Here is a 22,417-nt window from a genome sequence, read left to right on the forward strand (position 1 = left end):
TAGAGTATTTCCAGACATTGTTTTATTCACAGGTATAATATTCTAATCAGCGTTGTTTTGATTAGTGCAATCTAAGAAACATAAAATTACTAATTGTATCACTGCATTAAGTATAAATTTCCTTTGCAAGGAATTAGGATATAATTGCCTGTAGAGAGTCTAAAATTGTAATGCATTTCACTAATGGAAGCATAAAACTGGAAGTACATTGATTCCCCAGTTTGCGCTAGAATCTGGCTGTTTTATATAGGATGTAATCAGCAATTAGTTACACTAACCTTTTATTTTATGTTGTCAAAAAGAAAATGGAATATCATATTTTGTGCAATTAGTCAATATAAACTCTTCACTCTGCTTTTTTTTTATATGTTGCAGTAATTTCTTTTTTAAAAAGCTGACTTTTGACAATAAACCAGAGTTACCATTTATTTTTGAGCCAAAATTAAAACGTTTGTGGGTAAAGAGATCACAAAGCTACAGAGAACAGAGCTGTCTGAGTTTTCTTCCTAGGATGTGCTTTGCCCCTCTCTGGAATGAAGGGAAAATATTTGGGTGGACTGAGCCTGAGAGATACCTGTCCACTTCTTGCCATCTCTGCAATTCCATCTTAGGTAAAAGGGTCCTTGGGTATCTCTCTTGAGAGAGGACTTTATTAACAATGCTATACCACCTGCTTTTCCTTTTTGCATACTCTTCAAAGACACTGAATACCCTTGAATTTTGAGTTCTGGTCACCCTGTGATCACATCTCTGTAATAGATATCAAGTCATCTTCACTTATTTCTACTTGTGCTGTGAACATATCTAATTACAATGTGTGCATTTAGCTAAAGAGCCTTTCACTTTGACTTTATACCATTGTTACTTAATTGGGTTCTAATTGCTGCTGCAGTCTTCTACTTATATTTCTGCCCAAACCTTTCATACTTTGATTATCATTTGCTTCATTATTATCTTGCACCTCTACTCTCTCAATTCTTTTCGATATTTTTAAACTTCCTTTCAATTGTACCCGCCCCACAATTAAAATAATTTAAAGCCATACTATGCACATTGCTGTATATTTCGCTTTGATCCCAAGATGTTGATAGTGGAGGATTTAGTTACAGTAATGCCATTCAATGTTAAGGTTCAATGGTTAGATTCTCTCTTTTTGGAGGTTATATTTGCTGGCACTTGTGCAGCCTGAAAGTTGCTTACTCCTTATTAGCCCAAACCTAGCATATTGTACAGGTCTCATTAGTTTTGGATAGGTACTGCTTCAGTATCTAAAGAATCATGACTGGGAAAACATTGTCCAATCATTAACAAGCATCCTCACTTTTGACCCTATGATAGAGGGAGGGTCATTGATGAAGCAGCCAATGATGGTTGGGCCTAGGACGCTGCACTGAGAAACACCTGCAGAGATGTTCTGAAGCTGAGATGATTTACCTCAAACAATCACAATCTTCTTCTTTTGGGCTAGATATTCTTCCAAAAAGTGGAGAGCTTAGCATCTGATTGATCCAGTTGATGCTGGCTTTGTTAGGGCTGCTTGATGTCTTACTTGATTAAATGCAGACTTGATGTCAAAGGCGCTCATTGTCACTTCATCTGTCATGTTCAAATCTTTTGTCCATGCTTGAACCAAGGCTATCATGTGGTCATGATTTGAGTGACTGTGACAGAACCCAAACTGAGCATCAATGACCAGCTGTTTGCTAATAATATGCGGTTTGGTAGCATGGATGATGACGTCTTCCATCATTTGACTGATGATTGACAGTAGACTGGGATGGATCTGTCCTTTTTTGTGTGTACAGAACAAATCTGGCAATTTTATATATTTTTGGGTGTTTTGCTGTACTGGAGCAGCATTTGAAGGAACATGGTAAGTTCAGCAGCACAAATCTGAAGTACTCTTACCAGCCCTGTGGCCCAACATTTCAACTCCCCCTCCCACTCAGCCAAGGACATGGAGGTCCTGGGCCTCCTTCGCCGCCGCTCCCTCACCACCCAACGCCTGGAGGAAGAACGCCTCATCTTCCACCTTTGAACACTTCAACCCCAGGGCATCAATGTGGACTTCAACAGTTTCCTCATTTCCCCTTCCCCCACCTCACCCCAGTTCCAAACTTCCAGCTCAGCATTGTCCCCATGACTTGTCCTATCTGCCTATCTTCCTTTTCACCTATCCACTCCACCCTCCTCTCTGACCTATCACCTTCATTCCACCCCCATTCACCCATTGTATTCTTTGCTATCTTCCCCCACCCTCCTCCCTTACCTATCACTTTCATCCCCACCCCCACTCACCTATTGTACTCTATGCTACTTTCTCCCCACCCCCACCCTCCTCTCATTTATCTCTCCACTCTTCAGGCACTCTGCCTGTATTCCTAATGAAGGGCTTTTGCCTGAAACGTCGATTTTCCTGCTCATCGGATGCTGTCTGAGCTGCTGTGCTTTTCCAGCACCACTCTAATCCAGAATGTGGTCTTGGCCTATACTCATTGCGATATCCTGTGTCTTTGACTGTTTCTTGATATTACACAGAATGAATCAAATCTGTTGAATGTTGACATCTGTAAGGCTTGGGATCCTCAGAGGAGGCTGAGAGGAATCATCCACTCTGTACTTCTGACTGAAGATTGCTCAAAAGGCTTTAAACTTACCTTTTGGACTGATGTGCTCGGATCCCCCATTATTGAGGTTGGGGATATTTTGGACCCTCCTTCTCCAGTGAGTTGTTTAATTGTATTCCAACATTCTCAACTGGGTATGGCAGTATTGCCACGTTTCAACCTAATCCATTGGTTGTAAAATCTCTTAGCTCTGGTGTATTAGTCACTGCCTATGCTGTTTGCCACATAAGTATTCCTGCGTTATAGCTTCACCATGTTGACAAATCATGGGTACCCAATCTTGAGTTGCTAGATCCGTTCAAAATCAGTTCCATTTAATGGGAGTGATACACTAAACAATGGAGGATATCCTCAATGCTGTGATAAAATAAATCAATATATCATAAGTAGTGGCACCCTTTCATCATCTTGAATTCTAAATGTTAAGGCCAGGTCAATGTCAAAGTTTTCAATACGCACGATTAATGTTTCCAGATTCACCACTGTGATGTTTCCATTTTCTGCTGCTTTTGTGATCTGCTTCTCACATCAACATTGGTAGGAAGCAAATCATTATCACCTAATCATGGTCTGAATTGGAGCATTTTATCAATAAGATTGAAATTTTTAAGTGACTTATACATTTTGCGGACACGTAACTGCTGTGAGCTCTGTTTAGGTCTGGGGCAAGAGCCCTTCATCAGGAATGAGGCTTGTGAGCCGAGGGGATGGAGAGGTAAATTGGAGGGGAGTGGGGCTGAGGTGGGGGGTGGGGGTGGGGAATGGTAACTGAGAGTGCGATACATAAATGGAAGTGGGGATAGGTCAGAGAGGAGGGTGGGGCGGATAGGTGGGAAGGAAGATGGACAGATAGGACAGGTAATAAGGGCGGTGACAGGTTGGAAGTTTGGAACTGAGATAAGGTGGGTGGAGGGGATATGAGGAAATTGGTGAAATCCACATTGATGCCGTGTGGTTGGAGGGTCCCAAGGAGAAAGATGAGGTGTTCTTCCTCCAGGCATCGGGTGGTTATGGTGTGGCAATGGAGGAAGTCCAGGACCTGCACGTCCTTGGTGGAATGGGAGGGGGAATTTAAGTGTTCAGCCACGGGGCAGTGGGGTTGATTGGTGAGGATGTCCCAGAGATGTTCTCTAAAGTGCTCTGCAAGTAGGCATCCTATCTCCCCAATGTAAGAGGAGACCACATCAGGAGCAACAGATACAGTAAATGACATGTGTGGAAGTGCAGGTAACACTCTGATGGATGTGGAAGGTTCCTCTAGGGCCTTGGAGGAGGTGAGGGAGGAAGGTGTGGGCACAGGTTTTGCAATTCCTGAGGTTGCAGGGGAAGGTGCCGGTAGGGAGGTGGTTGGTGGTGGTGGGGGAGGGTGGCGTGGAGCTGACAAGAGAGTTGGGGATGGAATGGTCTTTACAGAAAGTGGATGGGGAGGGTAGGGAAATATATCGCTGATGATGGGGTCCATTTGTAAGTGGCGGAAATGGCAGATGATGATGTGATATATATGGAGGGGTGGAAAGTGAGGACCAGGGGGTTCTGTCCTTGTTGTAGTTGAAGGGGTGGAGTTCGAGGTCGGAGGTGCGGGAAATGGATGAGATGCGCTGGATGGCATCATCAACCATATGGGAGGGAAAATTATGGTCTTTGAAGAAGGAGGCCACCTGGTGTGTTCTGTGATGGAACTGGTCCCACTTCCATCTACCTCTCACACTTTCAGCTACCTTACCCCCAGTCCCACCCCCCACCCTCCCATTTAGCTCTCCACCCCCTCGACTCACATTCCTGATAAAGGGCTATTGCCCAAAACATCGATTCTTCTGCTCCTCAGATGCTGCCTCACCTGCTGTGCTTTTCCAGCACCTCACTCTCGACTCTGATCTCCAGCATCTGCAGTTCCTACTTTCTCCATTTAGGTCTGACTGAGCAAATTTAACTTCGACAGAAGATCTTCCAGTCTACCTCTACAAACAAGATTCAAACTCATGTCTTGGAGCTGAGGGAAAAAAATCTGCCTTGTCTGATAACTGTGGTGCTGAATCTTACAAGAATCTAACAGAAGTAGAAGAAAGTCCACCAAGAAAATGCTTTTCTAACAGAGTCTGAAATGAACAATGGGCAGCAGTGTCTCAATTATGCTGCACTGTTTTACGCTTTGGTAAAATGATCCAATATGTCATGATTTGATTTATTGTTGTCACATGTACATAACTACCCTGAAAAGTTTTGTTTTGCAAGCAGCACAGGCAAATCGTAGCAAACAAGGACATAGCGATGGTTAGACAGAGCGAGGCTAACAAAGTTATGACTACGCAGAAGGTACATAAAAGCAAGGGCAAAATTAGATTTGAAGTACTCCTTGTCTGAAATGTTGTCAGGGCTCCCCATTGTAAAGGTGCTTTAATAGAATAAATATATTGAATGTGCATCATTATTTCAGGAAGAGGTGCCATGTAATGTGACACATAGCAATTGGGGTGAGCCTTCAATGAGAAGAAGAGTCCAAGGTGATTTTTTTTTCATTCATCAACTATAAATTATGTGAACAAAGTTTGTTTAAACAATCCAGTAACATAATACTCCTGGGATTCACAGTATCTTCTGAATATTTGTTATTAATTTTGCTGCCTATATTTAATGGCTCAGTTGTACAACCAGTTACATTGTTTATATTTATCATATTGGGAGAGCAGTTTTCATCGGCTGCCAGTACCATAGAAATCATTTTCAAATAGAGCATTTATAGTGTACTATAACTATTCATTTGTGGCAGTGGATGTCGTTGTTAAAAAGGAGCATAAAAAACGTTACTGCCAATAAAATCACCCGAATGACGATATTTGCAAAATGCCATCTGCAAGATCCACTCAAGGTGTTCTGAAAGTGTTGCTTAAATTTTACATTAGCCTAAATGAAGCCAAAGTGAACAGTATCTTATATTTCATTTCATGATTTCGAGACGGGCTCCAAAGCACTCACCTATCTTTTTGTTTTAACTCAGCTTTGCTTTTTTTTTGACAAGAGAGCAATTATAAATTCATAAGTCTGACTTGGCATAGCCAGCTGTGCATCATGTATATCAAATGTTGGTGCCAAATATGTCATCACTTAACAACAGAAACTATTAGTTAACAAATTACAGGTCTATTTTCCAGCCCCCATTTCAGTTGGGAGGGTATTTGATAATAATATGAATGAGAAAATATGGACAATTCCCAGGGCATTTTTCACTCTTTCATGCTTCATATTGCTCAGCATATTGGAAGAGCTTTACTCTTGTGGTGAACCCACAATAACGTGTATGTTCTGAAGTTGTACTTTTAGTATTTTTTTTTAGATACAGAACCTCAAATTTAAACAATTTAAGAAGACCATTGGTGGAAACTATTAAAGGTACGACATTTCTTGCTCTCTGGGTTTGGATTTGATAAAAGCTGGATTAATGTCAAATGAACTCATCTGATATTAATGTCTTTTCACATTGTTAGTCCGTGCTCATATATCTGGCTTCCCTGTTGTGATATTGAGGTACACAATAAACTGCCCAAAGCTTTCAAAGAGCTTTTAATATTAGCATATATTTGAGAGTAAAGAATCAGAAGGTATTGCCTCTAATAAAGTACTTTCCACCACAGGGATTTTCAGTTTTCTGCAGTGTTCCAAAATAATAATGCAGTTAAGGTGAATGATAATAGAAAACAGAATACAGATGTAATTAATCTTGACTAATGTGTACCTTACAAGCCTTATAATGAACCTTTATTACAGTATTTCCTTAGAATTTCCCATCAGGATGTCACAGCCAGATGTCAGTACATGCAATAGAGTGTAGCTGTGATGGTGATCTGCTTTTGTAGAGATTGAAATGTCATTTGCTATGTATTTCAAGAATAGCAAAAGCCAATGTAATGGCAATATTTGGACACCTATCTTCAGAAAAGTACTTAGTTTAATTTAAGATTTCCAATGCTTCCATACCATCCATCCATCTCCAGGCTGCACCCTGAACTTTCTCAGTGATATCCTTCTCAAATTGATCTCTGTTGCAATCTTTTGTTGCCACTACATATATATATATATATAGGGGCCAGAAAAAGGAAATACTAGGAAAACATTTGAAAGTGTCCATCAGCAAGTGTAGATTCTGATCTCAGAAGTATTAAATCAATGTAAAGCAATTGTTCATGGGATAGGCAATGACTGCACTGCAGCGCTGGGTCATTGGTTGATAAGTTGGAGAGTCTTTGGCTCAATCATGATTGAGGCCCTTTCTGGAGCACAATGTACAGATTGTATTGGTTAAATTATAATGAAGAGAATTTGTTGCCAAGAGGATCGATTTTATCCTTGATCTGATCACCTGTTGTTTATCTGACAGTTCCTGAAAAAAGAACTTAATCCATGTAATGTTCCAGGTGCACCTCCTTGATAACACTACTTCAGGGCTACATCTCATACAAATTTCATATGGAGATATTGCTAGTTGATAACACGTTGACTTTGTTCAAGTAGACTGGAGAGGTTCTTATGACAACTCTGCCCCTTGGCTGCTGGTTTAGAGAGTATTTCAATCTAATCACAGGGAAATAATGCTATATGCTTATTTCCTCAAATCTGATATTGCATGTCTTAAACAAAAACCTAATAAATGTATGGCAACACAGAATTTTACAGTGCAGATGAAGATCAGTTGGTGAGATTAGATAATTTCCACAATGAAGTATAAATGCAACTGGAAAACAAACTAGTCTTCTATGGTATATTCAGGCTGTGAGCAATTTGGTTCAGCATGTGATAATGGCCAGAGAAGGGCAAGAGTTATAGATTTGTGGGTAGAGATTTGTGGCATGAACTGAAGATAATGGCTTCTGACTTCGCAAATATGTATGCTCCAAAATACAAAAACACCCCAAACAATAGATTGAAAATCAAGGCCACTGCCCTCTCTAATGTACTTTTTTTTTGTTAGCTGATGGTATTAAAGGAAATGAAGTAAAAGTGACGAAATGGTATTGAGGCACAGATTGGCCATGATAGTACAATATAATAATGAAGCAAATTCATAAGGTTTATTGGTCTGCTCCTGTTCCTTTGATGTAAAGTATCCAATTGCTGAAGTAACTACTACACAGTTGATTGCACATGTGATGGGATAGGGGATAGAATATTTGGAAACATGTATTTAATTATCCTTTTATTATCAGAAACCATGTGTGCCCTTTGCTAGTTTATGCATTCTTGATGGCACAGGCTGCAACTCTTAACTACTCTGGTTTCTTGTTTCTACAGAGCAGCCTTTCAAAAATACATCAAATTCAAACACTGCCTCTGGCAAATCTACATTTTTTTTAACAAACAAGCTTGAACAAAAAGCTACATTTGGCTATGAAAGAATCTAAAAGCTGTTGTGGGAATCTGAATCAAAAGCATTAAAGCACTTGTCCTTCTGCAATCCGCCTGATTTGTTTTTTAAATTGCACAGCAGTTAAAATATTTTATATGAGGTGATCAGAAACACTTTCTCTCAGTTCTTTCACTCCCAAACCTCTGCCTTGTGCCATCTGCCTCAACAACTGCCAGGGAACTCCTAGGCTTGCTGAAAATGGTGACATATCACAGACTTCCCGACTTTTCCTCCTATTCCCGCCAACCTCCTTTCCCCACTACCCTATCATCTTTCTACACCCCTCAACCTTTCTATCACACACTCCTACCTTTCCTTCCTCCCCAACCTTTCCTTCCTTCCACAACACTTCTTCTTCCTCCCACCTTTCTTCTCCCCTCACTAAAAAGTGTACTGATTGATCAGCTATGTTCCTGACTTCTGAGATTGGCTCAGTTCAGTTGGTTGGATTGTGATGTATAGTGACACAAACAACATGGATTCAATTCTCGCATGAGCTGAGGTTATTATGAAGGGTCCAAAACTAGAGGGCATAGGTTTGAGATGAGAGGGGAAAGCTTTAAAAGGGATCTAAGGGGCAACTTTTCATGCAGAGGCTGGTGTATGTATGGACTGATCTGCAAAAGGAAGTGGTGGAGGCTGGTACAATTATAAAATTTAAAAGGCAACTGGATGGCCATATGAATGTGAATGTGGGTCAAATGCTGACAAATAAGACTAGATTTGTTTCGGATATCTGGTTGACATAGACATGTTGGACTGAAGAGTCTGTTTCTGTGCTGTACATCTCTAAGACTCTATGACTCTCCTTTCACCTGAGGTGTGTTGATCCTCAGGTTCAAACACCACCAGTCCTCTCTGTCTACTGAGAGAGCAACCATATATCCTGTTAAAACAAAGGCACTCTGTTGAAAATCATGCCTTGAGGAATCATAGGTGCAAACCCCCTTTCACTTGTATGTTGGTCCCTTAGTATGGTCAAGTAATGTTGGAGCAGGGGTGCTGGTGAGGATCTTCGAGGAGAAAGTGAGGGCTGCAGATGCTGGAGATCAGAGCTGAAAATGTGTTGCTGGAAAAGCGCAGCAGGTCAGGCAGCATCCAAGGAACAGGAGAATCGACGTTTCGGGCATAAGCCCTTCTTCAGGGCTTATGCCCGAAACGTCGATTCTCCTGTTCCTTGGATGCTGCCTGACCTGCTGCGCTTTTCCAGCAACACATTTTCAGCTGCTGGTGAGGATCTCCCTAAATTATAAACATGTTGGCAATCAAATCTTTTGAATGTTACTTGTGAATGAAAGAGCACTTGGTTCTCTTGTAGTTATGTTGTACTTGCTATAAGGATGATAATACTGAATCAGTTGCTATTCTCCTAGAGGGCTGCATGGATTGAGAAACAGGATTGCCCTCTTAGTGCTTTTTTTAGGCAATCGGACTGCATGCTGGGAGATGTTCTGAAATACTTTTGGCATTTCACTTTTCTCTAGTTCAGAAGATAGCCTCGTTAGGTTTGTTTCTCGCCTGCAGTCATGTGAATGATGAATGCATCAGATTTTTGAAGCCAGCTGCTCAGAGAGCAGACACTGAACCTATTCAACCTCACGGTCTGGGGAACCATATACCTTGGCATGCACATTTTACATTCTGTTTAAACACTGAATGGTAGCAGACAGGGTTGACAATAGGTGATTTCCCGACTCTCAGCTCTCTGCAAGTAAGCAACTATTTGAGTGTTGTGGTGCATGTCTGGAAAGGAAGAATAAAATAATCACCTTCAGGAAATAGCTTCATCTGCTTAACTTATGTTCGCTGAGCACGGCTGTGAATGTTTGCTTTTCAGGTGACCTGCTTATCAATTTGTAGTCAATTGCATGACCTGTGTGTCTCACAAACTCTATTCTCTACAGCCCCATGCAAATAAGTCATTCCGAAAACCATTTCTGAGAGTGAATAATGTTTCAGTGTCTATTTGTAGAGTTTTTTTTAATTTTAAAGATAAAATCAACTTACTTTTTTTTCAACAGGACCCAAAATACCTGCATTAAGTGCCAGATTTTTAAAACCACTTCACATTTATTGCTGCTTGGAATAGGAAAGCACTAGAACTAGGAATAACACCTTTTGTTAAGAAGTAAAGCAAGCAAAAAATAATTTGCTCTGTAATAGACCATTTAAGATTAAAAAATGTAGTCATGAGACAAGTCAAGAAGTTATGTTATATAATGGTCATTTATGGATTGTAGATGGATTGAATTAGAGACAATTCAAAGGGGTCTAAAAATAGGTCAAGGGATGGCAGACTTAAAACAGAGATGAAAAGAAAGGACTTCTCTCAAAGGGTTGTGAATCTGTGGAATTCACGTCCCGAGACTCCGCTGGATACTGGGACAATGAGTAAATTTAAGGAGGAGATGGACAGATTTTTAATGGGTAATGAGTTGAAGGGTTATGGGGAATGATTAGAAAAATGCAGCTGAGGCTCAGATGAGACCAGCCATGATCATGTTAAATGGTGGAGCGGGCTCAAGGGGCTGAATTTCCTACTCCTGTTCCTAGGTTTTAAGTTATTAAGTTCTAAAGAACTCCTCAGTCTGATGCTTTGAGCATAAATTAGGAATAATAGTGAGACTCTGCCAAGAATCTTTGTTTCAACAAAGCAAATGTGTGATGAGGAAAAAGAGCATGTAGCAGATAATAGTTTCAGTTTTGGATGAATTAGAGAGGGAAGCTCAGAGGTCATTGACTGTGGTCAGGAAGTCATTGTACTTTGGATCAATACCAAATTTTACCTTGACTCTTGCCCAATCTGGGATCAGTTTTTGATCCTTACATGGACTTGGCTTTTCAGGAAGTCAGCAGTTGTTGAAGGTGACATTTCTGAAAATGAGTCAATTTTTAATGATTGCACTGGTGTAATATGGATGATAGTAAATTGGCATTTGCACAGGAAGAGGTTTGAGTTATTTAGTTCTTTAAGGCTGCTTTTCCATTTCAATGTCAGCTGATCTGTACCTCATTCCTATAGCCTTACCTCTATATCCTTTGATGTCCTTCCTTAACAAAAAAAACTGCAATAGATAAACAAGTATTACTGGAATTTCAGCTTAAAAATAATTGTCAATGATATTTCTATGTGAAACAGATAATATCCAAAACAAGGGAAGTTTTTCGATATCTGAAGATAAAGTTTTCATACTGTTGATGCAATATCAGATCTGCAGCTTGGTAAGCCATTTTTTTTCAAACCATGGGGTGTCACTTCAAAATCAGGAAACAGTGGCCATGTTCTAGAAGCTCAGGATAAAATGGTGGGAATTAACAAAAACAAGTACCCAGTGCTCTCCCTTAATGACAAAACTTGAGACAATCATCAACACAAACTTCAAATCCCACTTGTTTCCAAGATAGTGTGCCAACAATCTTTCTTTCCATAGACAACTCCACAATGTAACAGCAGTGCATACCATCTACAAGATGCAGTGCAGAAATTCACTCAGGCTCCTCAGTCAGCACACTCCAGCTGTGGGAGAAAACGCGCACAGAGAATATTTAAACTCCACACAGACAGTCACCCAAAGGTGGAATAGAGCCTGAGTCCCCAGAGCTCTGAGAGTGCTCACCACTGAGCCACTGTGCCAAGTCAAGTTGAGTTTCTGGTCAGTGGTAATCCCAAGGAAACTGATAGTGGAGGATTCGGTGATGGTAATATCAATGAAAGTCAAAGGGGCAGCAGTTATATTGTCTCTTATTGGAGAGGACCATTGCCTGACATTTTTGAGGCATGAATGTTCCTTGCCACTTGTCAGCCCAAGCCTGGATATTGTCCAGATTTTGTTGTGTTTGAAAATGGACTGTTTCAGACTCTGAGGATTCGCTAATGGAACTGACCATTGTGCAATTGTCTGCGAACATCACGTCTGACCTGATGATGGAGGAAAGTCATTGTTAAACCAATAGAAGATAGTTGAGCCCAGGACATTATCTTGAGGAACTCATGCAGAGATGTCCTGCAGCTGAGATGACTGACCTCCAATATCCACAGCCATCTTCTGATATGCAAGGTATGACTTCAACCAGTGGAGAGTTTGCCTCTTGATACCCATTGATTACCATGTTGCTTTGGCTTCCTGATGCCACACTTGATTGAATGCAGTCTTGATGTCAAGGATTGTCACTCCCACCTCATCTCTGGAATTCAACTCTTTTGACCATGTTTGAACCAAGGCTATAGTGTGGTCAGAAGCTGAATGGCCCTGGCACAATCCAAACTGGGCGTCAGTGATGAGGTTATTGCTGAACAGATGCTGCTTGATAGCACTGTTGATGACACTTTCCATTGTTGAGTATATGCCAGTGTTGTAGATGCAATGGAACAGCTTAGCTTAAGTTCTGGAGCGCAAGTCTTTAGTAATATTTCTGGAATGTTGTCAGGGACCACAGGCTTTGCAGTATCCAGTGCCTCCAACCGTTTCTTAATTTGATATTGATATGGAGGTAGAGGGTGGTAATGGAGGGTTGTTTTTTGGACTGGAGACTTGTGACCAATGGTATTTAACATGGAATTTAGGAAACATTGTTAGTAAGTTTGTAGATGACACTAAAATTGGTAGTATAATAGACAGTGAAGAAGGTCATCTAAGATTACAAAGGAATCTTGATCAATTGGCTGAGGAGTGGCAGATGGAGTTTAATTTGGATAAATGCAAGGTGTTGCATTTATCAAATGAACAAGGGCAGGAATTTCCATAATCTGACATGGGATTCAAGCCCTTGTCCACAGGACGCAAACTGAGTTTATGGATTAATAGGTCTAGTGATAATAACACTGTGCCATTACCTTCTGGCTTTTACAACTAATACCGCATAAGTGTTGGCTGAATATGGATGTGTTGTTAAAACAAGTAAAGCAGAATTCAAGTAAATAGAATTGCAAATATATTGTTTTTTTGTCCTAATTATCAAAAGCCAGGAGGTGTTTAAGAGAAACCAATGGGTCTCGTAGCTCTCACACAATCAATTACCGTAAGTAGCATTTTTATTCTAAAATTAGTTCAGATAATTTTAGGAAACTTGCTCTGGTCTGCAAAACTGTAAGATACATATCAGATGCCTGAATTTCTGCGTAAAAGACATTAAAGTGGTTAACAATAAAAGCTAATCTTCAGAGCCTGAGAATAATCGAACAGACTCTATTAAATATACTGGCACAGTGGGGATGCAACAAGTATGCAGCAGGTTTCATTAGCATATTGTGTAAAACAAAGCAATATTTGTCTGTTGCTGCTAACTATGGAGACTAAATATAGAAGGTTTGGAATAGGGTTGGTAAAATTGCCCTGGACCCTCACTTTAACAGAGAATCATAAAACACAATTCATGTTACAGGTGACTGTCCAGTAATTTCCCACTCTGCATGTATATGCATCCAAATACTAGAACTTAACCAAAGAAATATACCATTGCGAGAGGAAAGTATTGCTTTGCTGTATAGAATTTGCAGATTTTTTTAACTTCTAACCCTCCACACTGATTGGTTTGATGACTCTTAGCTGACCAGTTTTAAAATCTCGCTGATTTTCTTTGCGTTTCCAACATTTCTCTGTTTTCTTTCTCAACTAATTTTACAAAATTCAAAACATGCTGTGCAATACTCATTAAAAATATCATGAGCCTCCATTGTTACTACAGATGGCGCTGTCCTGTATATTTTTGTCATTTTATGTATCACACTCTGTGTGATAGTTTCACTGAAACGAACATTAGTGATTGCCTAACACTCCTAAAATTCTGCATCCTGCTTCCTGAACTCTCTGACTACTAAAATGCCTTAGTATATTTGAGCTATCATCCTATTTTCAGTAATGGTAAGTTCTCATGATGAAAATCAAGATTTAAGCAAAACTAAATTGTAAAGGCACATTTTGCATGTATCCTTGAGCATCTTCCCTCACATTTTAAGTCAACAGCCTCAGTCCATTTCAAAAGTTGGACTTTGACCAATTTGTCTTAAAACACATCAGCAGGAACGTGTTCAAACATGCCTGTATACACTGAACACGTGCAGCTTGTAGGACTGTCCAGAAATGTGCCTGTGAGGTACAATGCTTTTCTTTTGCATCAATTGGAATTGAAGGAGTTAGGTGAATATTGTCATTAGACTAGAACTCCAGAAACTCAGGTAAATGCTCTGGTGATATAGGTTCAGTACAGCTGGTGATGTTTAATTTGAATGAGCACTTTTAAAATTGAAATCCAGTCCCAGTAATATGACTCTGAAACCATTATTGTGCACTGTTATGTCCTTTAGGAAACAGAGTCTGCCATTCTTACCTGGTCTGGCTGACATATGACTCCAGATGCACAGTAATGTAATTAATTCTTAACAGCCCTCTGAAATGCTCTAGCAAGCCACTCAGTAAAGAAAACAATTAAGATGAGTAACCGTCCCATGAAAATACAACTAAGATGTGCCAGTGAGAATTTGGGAGTGTCTTTGCTTTTGCTAAAAAGACCTTGCTCGGGGCAAGGGAATGGATTTTGAATACTCAAATCTTCATTGTGAGCAAGTGATTTATTCATATAGGCCAATGGGAATAGGGAACAGATTTTTTTAACAAAATTCATTCTTTTCATGACATATATTTATTTCAAAAGACCCAAGAATCATTTTTGAGCATTTAATGATTTTGATGTAAAAAGTTGAAAATGTAATTCAAGACAAACTCCCATTGTTTAATGAGATTTACTTTATCTTTGGGCAATTCATGTTTATTAAAGACTGGAAAGCTGTGAAGTCATGAACAGTGTGCATCTGATGTATGTTGATGTTGCACTCAAGGGGATATCACAATTTCAGCCCATGATATCTCCTCATGGATTTAGCAAGCAGAAAACGTATGCTTGAATGCATGAAGGCAATTAAGTAAATTGAGTTGGGAACTGTCTAACAATGAAGAGTAGTGATGGAAGTACCTAATGTAGAACTCATATGGAGTGTTATGGTCCAAAATGGGTCAAGAATAATTCACTATTACCTTGTAAAGCACTTGAGAGACAAAATTTAAAGCAAATTATGGAGTATTATCCAATTTCTCTTCCATGAATTAGTACCCCTGGGAACATTATAAACTGAGGAGGATAGTGTAGAATTTCAAATGGCATTGACAAATTAGTGAAGTGGTCAGATAGATAGCAAGGAGAGTTCAATGCAGATATATATGAGGTACTACTTCATGAAAGAAAGAGCATGGGCAGAGAGCAGATACACCTGGGAGTATAAGTGCCACATTAATGACAGGATAGGTGGAGAGTGTGGTTAATAAATCAGACAGTATTCTTGGTTTTCTAAATAGAGTCATCGAGTAGGGAACTAATGCTGAACTTGTATATGGCACTGTCTAGAGCTCAGCTGGAGTATTGTGTCCAGTTCTGAGTGACACACATTATGAAAGATGTAACTGCATTGGAGCTATCATAGAAGGGGTATATGGAAATTGTCCCAGGGATAGAGAACCTCAGTAAGGCAGATAGATTGGTAAAATTGGGAGTAGTTTTGTTGGACAGGACAAGTTAAGAAAAGGTTTGATAGAAGTTTTCAAAATCATGAGAGGTCTGGACACAGAAAGAAACTGGAGAAACAGTTCAAGAACAGGAGGGCATAGGTTTAAAATAATTAAATAAAATATGAGAAAATGGTTTTGCACAACAGCAAGTAATTCGGATCTGAGATGCTCTGCCAGGAAGTATAATGAAGGCAGGTTCAGTTGAAGCATTTAAATGGGTGTTGATGATCATAGAAAGAGAAATAATGTGATTGGTTGCAGGCAAGTTGGCACAATGACATCAAGTTATGATGGTCTTTCAGAGAGCTTGTGCAGACAAAAGATGGGCTGAATGGTGTCCTTTTGCAGTGTAACATTTTTGTGGTATTATGTTTGGAAGAAATTCAGTAATTGTGCCAGTTTTTGTTTTTGTGGAATTAAGGTTAGTTTGGCAACAAGCAGTACGTGGTTCCAACTTACCATCAGGTCTTGTACGAATGCTTACAAATTTCTGTCTGTAGCTGCAGAATTCTCTTGTGTTCCTGGCCCATGCTGGTGGATAGAAGATTGTGTCTGCGTGGGGCTCAATCCTGACAGCTACTGGAGGGAACTGTGAAGTTTGGTGTTTCTGTCACTTTTGGTCCAATATGAGAAATGAAAGATGCAATTGAAAAGGCTTTCATTGACCCAGGCATGGCTGTCAAGCCTCTTACTGTAAAGGGTGTTTCTGGTGTATATATATCACAAGTGGATTGTGGAAGCCTTCCTTAGAAAAGACATCATTCTATTGTAAACTAGTGAATGTTCATTAACTATTTACATTATGCATAGACATACATATCAACAGGACCTAATCAGAGCCTTCTTAGAATTAGAGTTAGTTTTATTGTCATATGCACTTAAGTAAGTACAGTGAAAAGTTTATAAGTCACCACTGGCAGTGCCATCTTAGGTACAAAGGTATCTTGGTACATTTTCTTCTGTTATAAGATTAGTTACAGCCTAACAATGTCACCATCTGAGGTACAGAGTACCTAGGTACAATCCTTAGTTTCAGAATAGAGAAATGAAGAAAAAAGGTTACATTGCAGCTGTACACAGTACAACCATAGGTCAGAAAAACAAGAAGCAAAGTTATAAAGACAAACATCACTGTCTCTCTCCAAGGTCTTGACTTAGGACCATATAATCTGACATCACTGAAACTGATGTCTTGCTCTTTGTGCATTAACTTGAAATGCTACATCTGGCAGCTATACTCTCATCAAAACAAACCATGTTGTGCAAAGGGGCAAAGGGAGCAGGGATATTGCATTTTTCTCCGTTTTCAGAATTTGATGGAGAACTCATAAACCCATGCATATTCCTCATCGCTGTTTACCATTTAAATACAGGTTGAATTAAAATGTAGTTCCTTTCCCCTTTATCATTTTTTAAAGGCATTGGAAAAAAGGGCTGTGGTCGAACACAGGAATGGGAGTAGGCCATTCAGCCAAGTGAACCTGCACTGCCATTAGTAAGATCATGGTCGACCAAACATTTGAATAGATTTTACTCAACCCTGTAAGCCACTGGTGATAAGAAAGCTATCACTATCTTAAATGTACTCAAAGATGGAGCTTCCACGGCCCACTGTGATTGAGAATCCCAACAGTAATTAACGTTCTGCATCACAACAAAAAATTTCTCCTCGTCTCTGATCTAAGTGGCATCTCCTGATTCAACAGGACATTCTTAGCAAATTATACAGAAATAGCATTAACATTTCAGGTCTGTGATCTTTCAATATTTCCAAAGGTTGAGCCATAGACTTCCATCAATTGTTTCACAGTTATAGGCAATATACTGCAGTGGTTTGAATGTCCTTCCACAGGATAGATGAACAGGAAAACCTCCTGCTCTTATCACCAATCAGTAGATGAACCGGAAGGATCTACAGGCTGACAATCAACCTGTCCAAACACACCATCCATTGCTAAGATGTCCTGGTATGGCTCTCGCATCTAAGGTTTCTGGCCCAGAGGCAAGTACACACACCCACTGCCACGTAAGACTTTGCGACCTACAATGGAGCTGTGGAAAACCAGAGATATAATAAATTTACATTGATCTTCAATTCACCCTTCAGTCATCCTCAACACCTCTTTCCCATCCCATTGCATATTTCTATACAATCGCAGGAGATGCACTTTTATCTCTTCCCGCTTCACCATCCAAGGTTCTAAGCATTTGTTCTAGTCAAAGCAATGGTGTACACATACTTCTTTCAAACTAGACTATTGTGTTCACTGCTCACGATGTAATCCTCTCTAATTTGGAGAGATAAAATGCAGACTCAGTCTGCATTGAAGTATGTTTCTGTTCTGTCCATTAATGTGATATTGTGTCTCCAGGGGCCAATTGTTTTAATTCTCCATCTTTCTCTCATGCTGACATTTCTGTTGTTGGTGTTTAGATAGGGCTCAACATAAGCTTCAGGAACAACAACTAATCTTTCAATTTTCCCTGAACAGTCTTGTGGAATTAACACCAAATAGAACCATTTCAGGCTCAAATGCTTCTCCCCATTTTGCTTCCTTTTCTTTCATTGTTGAAAGTTTGCCTTTCTTTCATTCAGCTTTAGCATCTGCTCAAGCCACATCTTTTGTTCCTTTTGTCCCACCTTTGGCCCCAGAGAACTGACTTTTCTGTTGCTCCATCTCTGCTGAATTCAGTCTGATCACAGACCTTCCTTTCATCCTCATCCCACTCACCCCTTAGTCAAAAGTAATTACATTTCAAACGTTTTCCCCATTGCTGACAAAAAAGCCACAGACCTGAAAGGTTAGCTCTGTCTCTCTCCACAGGTACTGCCTTAACCAACTGACTTCCTATTCTCAGCACTTTCTGTTTCAGTATTGGATTTTAAGTATCTGCAACATTCTGCCTTTCACCTTTGAGTTATAGCAAGCTCTTAGCAGCAAAGTGTTGGCTACAGCCAGAGCCCAACAGTGAGATATCTGCACTGACCAAAAGAAGCCACTGAATACAGGAAACTCAGGCTAACTTAATGTGGGCCAATGAATATAGCATTATCAATCAGTTTTGCTGAGATAACCTAATTAGGCCAAACTACTGGTCCAATTAAATATCTATATATATATATATAGGCAAGCGTGATCACTCACATTCCCATTTTTAATCAGTTATTTACATGTAAACAATCTGTACAAACATTGAATCCATCATGAAAGCAATAATTGGCAGAATTGAATCATTCCAAGCAATTTAGTGTCTTTGTTCAAAACCCCAATTCCATCCAGAAGTTTCTTCTTCATATTGTGAAGATAATGACTTCTTGCTGGGGTTGACACCTGTTTGTACTTCAAGTCTTCCTGTCTCTTAGCCAGCTGATTCGAAATCATCCATGAACAATAAATGGCAATAGACCATCTCACTGCAGAGAGTTCCAAAGCTGTCAGAAAACATGTTTTTTATCAAATACATTGCATCGCTTCCTTTCACCCATATGGCCTCTATATACAAGCATATACACATGAACATAAGCACATACAGGCAAGTACACTTATACCAGGAACTTCTGAATTTGTGCCCCAGATAGTGAGCTGATTTTCACCACGCTGGGGAGATCAATTTCTGTATCCGTACAGCCTTTCCAGGTGAAGTAAACTGACTTAACACAGATTGCAAATTGAATCAGGATCCTATGGTTCTTCACAACATGACTACTCATTCAATAATCTTACAGAGCCATTGAGTTCCCTTTTTACAGGGACTGAACTGAACTGAATTGCTTTTGAACTGCCATTTTGTGATTGAAAATAAAAGTGAAACTGATGTGGGTGCAATTAATAATGCATTCTGGAACAGTGAATTGTGTTATTAATCATATTTTTGGCTGAAGTTGTCAGAGCTGTGAAGTCTATGTTTCAACATACATTAATTTGTAGTTTATGATGATGACACAACTAAGGAATATAGCTGATATTAGAATCAGTAAAGGTTGGTTGCATATCAGTCAGCAAAGGGTGACTCATTGGTAATATGCTGGAGGTTTACATTGACCAGAAATGGAATCAGAGCAGCCATTTAAATACAAAGACTACAAGAGGAGGTCAGGTGCTCCAAATTCATCACCTGACTCCCCAGTAGCTGTCCGCCACCAACAAATCACTAGTCAGGATTATGGTGGAATACTGTCCATTTGTCTGGATGTGTGCAACTCCACTAACACTCAGGATACTTAATACCATCCAAGATAAAGCAGCCCACTTGATTGTCAGTCCAACAATCACCTTCAAATTTCACACCATCACCACTGCCACAGAATGACAGCTGTGTGTACTAGCTACAAAATGCACTGCTGCAATTCTCCTTCAACAGGCATCTTCCAAACCTGGGACCTAGAAGGACAAGGGCAGTAAATGCATGGAAACACCACCATCTGTATATTCTCCACCATCTTTACTTAGGATGATATCATCATTCTTTCCCTGTCACTAGATCTCACTTCCTGTAAGAACACTGTGCTTATCCCACTCCTAACCCAACCCTACACCTCGCCCCCACCCTCACCACCCCACCCCCTTCTCCCATGAGCTGGAGTGGTTCAAGAAGACAGTTCGCCACTGCCCCCTCAGGAACAGTTTGTGGTGGGCAATACGTCTGGTCCTAACCTACAATGTTTCCTTCTTGTAAACTAATACTTAAAATGACTGTAATGTTCAAGCTCCAAGATTAAGTACTGCTACTTTGGGAACATCCAAATAGAACACACTCACTTCGGGAAGAATAATTAAACTGCAACTACTTCTAATGCTTTGTATTTCCATTCTCTTGCAACAATTCCACAAGTATTGACAGAAAGAAAGGAATGATATTTGCTTTGAATATCTAGCTGGAAAAGCAGCAACATAAAAGCAAACAGTCTGTAATGAAGACCAAGTGACAGGCCTAGTAACATCTAGAGGTGACAGGGGAAGCTTATAAGTAGTTTATAGCAACAGTAATTTGTGTTGGTTCTGAAAGTGAAAGGAAATATCGAAATTGTCATGTGTATGAAGGAATGGGCTTTTAAGGAGCAAATGGAATGGAAACATGTTTAAGATTTAATTCAATTTCATTCCACTTTAGCTGGTACATTAACATTTTATTAACTGTATTCTGCTGTTGGCAGTGGTAAAATTGGTCCCGTTGTGCTTTCACCAGACATAATTTGCCAAGTGTTTTAACACAAATGTGGACCGATGTATTATTGAACCATAGCCTAATCATTGCCTTCAGGAGAAATGTCCAGGAAATTGAGGATGGGAATGCATGTCCTATTAATTTAAATCGATGGACATTCATGCAGCCATGATATTGATAACGCTTTTGTGTATTTTTTTTTAAAAGAAGCTTTTTGTAGTAATTTTGTATTTTTTATTGGAAATAATACTGATTTAATGATTTTCAATGAGAATGTTAAAATAGAGATTTATTGCTAAAGTATTTCAGATTTGAATCCATCAAAAAAAACACACTGCAATTTGTCCAGGAGTCATTGCTGTCTGGTTCTGAGCAGCTCTTGTTATTCTGCCTGATGTTTAGTTACACTGCACTGATACTCCATATTTAGCACTGGGATGATGTGATTTCAGCTTGGCACCAGAATTGAACAAGTTGTGCAAACATGAAATCAACGGAGGAGCAAATGACTGCACATCTATACTGAAAACAACAAATGCCGGAGAGTACAGTGGGTCAGGCAGCATCCATGAAGAGAAAGCAAGCTAACGTTTCAAATCTAGATGATTCTGAAGAGTCGCCTATACTCCAAACATTAGCTTACTCTCTCTCTCTCTCTCTCCATGTCTGCTGACTGACTCACTGTGATCTCCAGCATTTGGCCGTATCCAATATGGAATCAATATAGTCTGATTAAATTCTGAAGCAAAATACAGAGGCAATGGTCTTAATACCATTTTATTTTAATACGTAGTGACATGTAAAATCAGTGCAGAGTAGAACATAGTTTACAAAATGTTTAGCAAGTGTGTTGGAGGCCAACTAATCTCTATTTAAGCTGCTTAATGAGAAATAGCCAGTTGTACAGATATTAGAAGGCTTGCCAAATTGTGGAGCTGCACCCCAACCTATGTTAACATAATCAAGGAACAATCAACTTTTAAGGGAATATCAAAAGTGTGGCTAAGTTTCTAAGCTTGACAGCTGAAACAACTAACTGTATTGCACAAATCTTTCCTGTGCAGAGAACGACAACAGCTACTTTTGGTTCTGACTGGTGAAAATGCAATTACATTTCTGCTTGGGTCATAACATGCAACAAAGATGAATGGTTTGGCAAGCCGCCTTGAAATTGATTTCATTCTCTTTGTGTAACGACTTGAACAGGTAATGAAGCAATTATTATGCAGAAACTCCATTGAAAAATGCTCTTCAGAAAAGGAAAAAAACACTGGAGTTTCTACATAACAATAGCACTCTTGATGATAACAAAACTCTTCCTACTGTAACTCTGTGCTTCATATCTCACTTTTCATTCCATTACACAAAATAGAGATTTAGTGTATCATTTTTCAAAGTGTTTAATGCATTAGAATTCACTCCTTCTATTTATCATAAAGTACCAGAAGGAAAACAAAGTTACTTTTATAATTATATTTTACTTTAAGAATCAACCTGCAATGATTGCACACAGCCAGCATTAGCTAGTTTTTATCAAGTTTTATACTTTATGGTTCAAGGAAAGCGCTTGCATGCAATACATGCTTATCTTTTGCTACCAATCTATAGAACTGTGTGACTTGGGTAGAGTATCTGATTTCATAGCTTTACAGTTTTTTAAAGTCGAA

General features: G+C 39.5%; 1 protein-coding gene across 4 annotated transcripts in view; it reads left to right on the forward strand.

The window, feature by feature from the left end:
* Positions 1 to 22,417, forward strand: part of LOC122548600 (CUB and sushi domain-containing protein 1-like) — a 2,407,075-nt gene that overhangs the window by 1,306,140 nt on the left and 1,078,518 nt on the right. The gene's annotated exons all lie outside the window — the stretch shown is intronic.

This window comes from Chiloscyllium plagiosum, unplaced genomic scaffold (assembly GCF_037043375.1).
Source record: "Chiloscyllium plagiosum isolate Xiang-an unplaced genomic scaffold, Cpla_swu_hap1 HiC_scaffold_3, whole genome shotgun sequence".
Taxonomy (NCBI): domain Eukaryota; kingdom Metazoa; phylum Chordata; class Chondrichthyes; order Orectolobiformes; family Hemiscylliidae; genus Chiloscyllium; species Chiloscyllium plagiosum.